The sequence below is a fragment of the Empidonax traillii genome, unplaced genomic scaffold, assembly GCF_003031625.1.
Source record: "Empidonax traillii isolate 1590-97213 ecotype Southwest subspecies unplaced genomic scaffold, ASM303162v1 scaffold1589:size187462, whole genome shotgun sequence".
In the NCBI taxonomy this organism is placed as follows: Eukaryota; Metazoa; Chordata; class Aves; order Passeriformes; family Tyrannidae; genus Empidonax; species Empidonax traillii.
In genome coordinates this window covers 50149-56607 of record NW_020956782.1, presented here as the reverse complement: position 1 = coordinate 56607, position 6459 = coordinate 50149, and the positions used below count along the sequence as shown (strand labels likewise).

At 43.9% G+C, this 6459-nt stretch overlaps 1 protein-coding gene across 3 annotated transcripts in view; it reads left to right on the top strand.

The window, feature by feature from the left end:
• The first annotated feature begins 1147 nt into the window (after nt 1–1147).
• Nucleotides 1148–6459, top strand: part of CDH5 (cadherin 5) — a 28920-nt gene continuing 23608 nt past the window's right edge. For all 3 annotated transcript variants that reach the window (XM_027907974.1, XM_027907970.1, XM_027907972.1), the window contains exon 1: nt 1148–1355. The gene's annotated coding sequence lies outside the window, so the exon portion shown is untranslated. The remainder of the gene's footprint in view (nt 1356–6459) is intronic.

The following is a 6459-nucleotide window of genomic DNA, read 5'->3' as shown; positions in this document are numbered from 1 at the left end:
AAAATGTCACTTCATTTTTTGTTTAACTTTTTTTTGAATAATTGATGTAGCTTTTTTTAAAAAAACCATCCACCTTCGCTGCTGTACAATCCAGAAATGTGAAACAATCTGACCAACCTCAGCCTTCTGGCAAGCTGGGAAATCAATGCCACCACCTGTGCTGGACTGTGATGACAAATAGGAGCAAGAGAATATATAACTGTGGAACATTACTAAAACTTTAATTTAATTTAATAATTAAAATTATTAAATCCCACTTAACATTGAACATTTGCCTACATTTATTATAAGTGGTTCAAAAACATGAGTTTTGAGTTAAGTCCCACACTTCTCAGTTTTCTTCTGCATTATTTAGTAAAAAAACTCCTCTTCCTTTTGTACTGCACAATGCCAGAGCTAGACCTTTGTGTTCAGTTTAACGGGCAGACAGGGGTCAGGAACAGGCAGGGGGCTCTGAAGGATCCATCACAGTCCCACAGAAGGGTCTGGGCACTCAGCACAGGCTGGAGAAAAGTCCACTGGTCCATCAGGAGACACCAGCACCTGAGTCCTGGTGAGCTTCTCCCCCTGCCACTGCCCCACAGTCACCCTCAGAAATGTAACCCAAATGCTGAAGCTTTCCCTTCTGTCTGCCCTGAGTGGTCTCCAGACTTAAAACTCACCATAATCAAGATGTTGCATATATTTTCTCCTTCTGGAAGGCCCACTTACACTGTCTTGCTCCCAGGCTCTTCACTTTACCTGTGAAAAATCCTGTTAAATTCCATTTTTATATTCAGAGCCTTAGAGGAACTCAGTCTCATTCCTATGAGGGCTCTACCTTTTTGGCTTCCAGGTACAAAAATCCTCCAAACTGCTTTGAAAATCCTGTTTGTTCAAGACAGACGTAGTTTGTGCCGATCAAATATCAGACACTGAAAGTACCATTCAGATTTGCAACTCCTAAAGCTCTTTCTAAAACAATGCTAAATAACATACCAACTTTGGTGTTTCTCTCAGAGCCAGTTTCCTTTTATTCAGCTCCCTCATTAGAGTCAGCAACAAATAAGTAGATATAGCAATAATGAGGCTAAGTTTATCTGGTTTCCTTTTCCTCCACTCCCTTTTCTCACTGTATTGCTAAAACTTGGAACAATAACAGGATGCCGGGATGCAGGGTGGGAAAAGGCTGACTCCCAGCTGAAAAACCTTGGAGACTGGAGAGCTGAACACTCCCAGTATTGCTTAACGAAAAGAGAAGTGGATTTTGCTATTTGATCTTCATTTTTTTGTGTACTGCTTCACATTTTGGGATACTGCTGATCTTCGCTTGCCTGGTTTGGGGACCAGCCGAAGCTCTGCCAACTCTGACTCAGGTAAGAGAAAAATGTTTGTTGCTGTCCTTCAACCGTGAAGTTCATTGCAAAGGTTTTTTTAGCTCCACCAGAATTATTTTCTAATGTGTAAAATAGTTTAAGAAATACCAGCAAACAGGCTGTGAATTTTCTATATATCCACAGATCCCTTTGGGCCTCACATTGAGGGCACTCACACCAAGTGTAGACAACAGCAGAGCTGTTTACAGTTGACACTGCAAGGGGAAAATCTCTGGTTTTCTTGGGCTATAACACAATACTCCCAGAGTGTTCAAAAGAAGAGACATTTCATGATTTTTTGGAGGACTATTTAGATTATGTTACCAATGCGTATTCACAACGGAAAAGGGACAGAAATGATCCTACAAATTGCACCTGTAAACCCTTTAGGAAAGGATTTCCCTTGTGGTGGGGACAGTTCCAGGTCCAGAACAGTTTGGAGGGAGCAGGTGTGTGCTGGGCTAGGATTTGGTGTAACGTTTTATCACGGGTGGTTGGTTGGGCACTGCCCAGGCTCCCCAGGGCAGTGGGCACAGCCCCAAGGCTGCCAGAGCTGCAGGAGGGTTTGGATGATCCTCTGGGGCACAGGGGGTGACTCTTGGGGATGGGGCTGTGCAGGGCCAGGAGTTGGACTCGATGATCCTTGTGGGTCCCTTCTAACTCAGCACATTCTTTGACTCTGTGATTAAATTTGGGAGTTGTCTTGGTATCTGTCTTTCAGGTGCCATGGCTTTAAAAGACCAGGAATTCTTATTTCCGAGGTTTCTTGATCTCAGTGGTCCAAAAAGACCTATTTTTTCTGATGAGGTATTTTACGAGCAGTGGCTTGATACAAAAAGTTGGTGGAAAAGGCTTTTATCTTATCCTAAAGCTATTGTAACAGGGCCCTGAACTAACAGGCTCGCTGAACAGCTTGCAGAGACAAAGCATTTATGCATAAGAGATGAACTGATTGTGTTTTTTTTTGTAAGAACTCTATTCTGTAATGGTGGGACTGTCAGTGTGCACAGTCCCTCACTGTGCTGGTTGTCACTGTAATAAAGATAAAGGTAGAAAAGAAATGCGAGGAAAAAAATGTAGAAGAAGATGAATCTCTGTGAGAAAATCTCTTGCATTCTTAGCTACCAAAGACATCCCAAGTTGGCTGCTACTGCAGTTAACAAAGGCATAGTTAATCAATGTGTCCCTGCCTCCACTGATTATAGATCATCAGATCAGCATTTGTAAAAGCACACAGATGTTCATGCAGGAAAAAATATTAGACAAGAGCAAGGATGCTCCAGTGATTTACAAAAGCTTCTCATCTTAGGTTAATTTGTGCCTTGTAACAACAGTCCACAGAAATGCTGACTTACAATTTATCTACAGTATCTCCAGGAGGGACTTTTTATCCTTAAATAAAGGGTGACCCACAGGAGAAAAAGGACACTGGATTAATTTAGCATATGAAAGCCTTAGAATAGGAAGTATACCATCGAGAAGAATGTGAAATTACAAACGATAAAACAAATTAATGTGAAAGCAAAAGATAAACTCAATTAACAAATCATTCCTGCTTTGCCCACAAACCTGGCTTTATTTCTCGGGCTGCTACAGCTGCACTGCATTGCCACAGAAGAATTTCCCAAAGCTTTGCTTTAACATAAGAACATAGAAGTGCTTTTCAAACATTTTCAAACAAATGCTGATGCTGAAATCGTGCCACGAAAGGGATCCATGTCCCTCAGCAAGGTGCAGCTTGCAGGGTGTGAGGTGAGGGGCTCAGTGCTGCAGAGGCAGCTGGGGCAGAGCAGAGTTAACAGGTCTGGTGCCAGGTTTGCTTCACGTCCTGCCTCTGCTGAGGGAAACTGCTCTGAAAACAGGATACAGGCAAAAATCCTGGGCTTTGGAAGCTGCTCTGATTTACAGCACTTGTGGAACAAAGGACTTCACTGTACATCAAATACTTCAATTAATATTTCAAATTTAAAACAGGAAAACTTTTTTAAAATTGCTTTTTCTTATCAGGGTATATGTCTAAAGAACTACAGGTTTAAATCAAGCCAGGCGGTATTTTATATTGTCTAAAAAAAATCAGAGGTTCACAGAATGGAGATAAAGGATTAATTCAAGCAGCTGAGATTTTTGTAAGGCACCTCATGATGTGTCTGGGTTTTACTCAGGTTCTAGAAGTTTAATTCAGAGCTTCAAATGTTAGTGCCAAGAACAAAATAAGAGGTTCCCTGTTGTAGTGAGAAAATTTATTGGACATGAAATTATTTTGGTGTAATTTTTTTCTTAAACAAATGTCCTTCCCCCTGTTGTCTTTGTGGGTTTACAAACCAAAAACCCCTCCAAGTTTAGCCCTGATGTGTCTGGTTTCCATTCTACCCTGGGACACAGCAGACAATGGTTGTTGTGTAAACTGGAGATTGGTGGGACAGAGATGCCCAGCTCACAATGACTAGAAAAATTCCCCACACGTGCTTTTGAAGAGCTGAGCAGAGTCTGAACTTGGAGAACAGACCTTGGCAAGCCCAGAGCTGGATCCTTGTTTGATCTGTGACAAGAGTTTGGTTGATCCCCCTGTGGATCCCAGTTCAGCATCTACTCCATGCCAAGTGCAGATGTATCAGCACTGCAGACACAAAGCACAGAACACTGGTGTCAGCTCACAACCAGGAACCACCACTTTGGCTGCCAAGGAACCTCCAGGCATCCTTCTCGAGAGCCTGTCCAAGCACAGAGCCCACTGCAAAGCCAGGGATCCTGGCAGCTGATGCTGGGAACAAGGCTGTGCAGAATCAGTGCACTGGCACTGCTGGGACAGGCCCCCCTTCACAGCAGTGGCTCCAGGAGCCAGCAGGTCCTGCTGGACTCCCCACACCCCACACACACTTCAGACCAGTTTCCTCACTGGTTCCACTCCCTTTTTCCCATGGCAGAGCCTCAGATGTCTCATTCCATAAAGCTATTTATGCCCAGGGAGGTAACACAGAAACAGCCCAAGCTGTTACCTCCCAGGAGCGACCCCAAACAAAGGAATTCCAGGGCTTTCCCATCCCCAGAGCCCACCCTGAGCTGTCCCTGAGCCCCCTGCACTGAGTGGGTCCCTCAGCACACTCTGCCCACCTCCCAAACTCAACCAGAATCCCTCAGAACCACACTCTGAGCTGGAGAGGAATGGCCCACACAGGGATCAAACCCGTGATCCTGGTGTTCTTAGCACCAGCTGAGCCCATCTCAGAGTCACTGCAATGAGGCTGACCGTGAAATAGGGAAAAATTAATAGAACATTTTGAGGCACCTGTTTGCAATTCTTCAGTGCAGGAATACAAATTTGCCCTTCCACTTGATTTCCACTCGCCTTCATCTGAATTTCAGATTTGCCAGCAAGAATGGAAGTAGCTATATTTTGAATGTAAGGTTTTGCTGAATATTGTAAGTTTTCTCGTACTTCTGAAATGGCTGTTAATTGTGCCATGAGTTTGTTTAACACAGATGCTGCTACACACATCTGTTGGGCAGGCAGTGAGATTTGGGGCCCAGCCCTTCTGGGTGCTAAATAAACCCCATGGAGGTTCCCAGGGCCTGGAGCAGTTCAAGAGCTGTGATTTCCAGGGCTGGCAAAGACAGGAGAAGGGTACAGGGGCAACTTATCCATCCACTACACCGCCTACGCTTCAGTTTTGCTACTCTGAGAATATCCCAGTAAATATTTAAAACCAGGAAATCAGAGTCAAGCAGGTGGATGGACACCAATAAGTTTTTGTGTGAGACAGACAGCAAAACTCTGAGAAAGATTAGGAGCTGAATGTGAAAGTGTTTTCAAGTATTATCTCTGAAGGTCCAGAACTTACAGTGAAAAATGACTGGTATTTTAGAGGTTACCTGGGACACACTGCAGAAATTGCACGTGAACCTTCCCAAAGACCAGCAGAGAGGAAAGAGTGTTCTTCTGTCCTGACACTGCTGTCTGACATGCAAGGGGGTACAGAGCACCATCACAGTTAAAGGTAGATCAAAACCAGAAATGTTGTAAATCTTCGCTTTCAAAACCCAAAGAGGTCAGTTGTATTGGCCCAGTCTAGTTGTCATCAAGACCCTTCTGCTCCTGTCCAGTTTCACCAGCATCCTCTTGCTAAAATTTGAGGGGAAAGACCCCCCATTTCTATCACACATTCCTTTTTAAAAGCCTCCTGTCAGTCTCCACGAACTCACAGGAGCCCACCTGGCTTTGTCCCCACTAAAGTCCCCATTTCTCTGCATCCTCTGCATCCTCCTCTCTCCCCAAGCCCAACCTCAGCATCTGGAATGGTTCTGCTGACACCTGCAAAGCTCACGGGGCACAAGGTGGGTTATCTGCAGCCCACAGGGGCCCTTGGCTTATTGTGTGTGACAGTGGAAAGGGAAATTCCACTTCCACAGTGTGTCTGGAGGATACAGTTGAATTCCTTCTCCTGCCTTTGTCCACAGTTTTCAGCAGTGCTTTTGGTAGGCCCAGCCTTCCTTTTCCCCTTCCTTTTATGATGCTATCTGGTATGAATTTGTGCTCTGGAAATCCTTGAGGATCCCCAAGTCCACCCTATAACACATTGCTTGAGGAGACCAAGGGCCTGGCGCTGCTCTCATGCAAATGAGAGGAAATCCTGCCATTGATGGGAATTGTTCCTGTGAGAGGTTCAGGTTCACTGGCAGAATCTCCACTGGCACAGGGTTTTAGGTCACCTTCTCCATTCTTTTTGTGGGATACTCCCTCCCCCTACCTCCAGTCCTGGCCCTGAATTCAGAAGAGATTTGTATTATCTTAGTAGCTTTTACTGTCATTATCTTTCAGATATACATGATCTATCTGCAAGAAAAGCAGTTTACTCATGACTTGATGATCTTAAAGGTCTTTTCCAACCTTAAAGATTTTATGACTCTATGTTAGAATCAGGCCAAGCAATCAATATTACTAATAATCAGATTTTCACCACCTGATCTAGGAACCTACAATGAAATATTATGCATTATATATAGTCTACTAGTATTATAATTATTAGCATATATTATCTATTTGCTCAGTACTGTTAATTTAGGGGTTTAGGCTCTCATTAAACATAAACAAATATTGCTACACCGT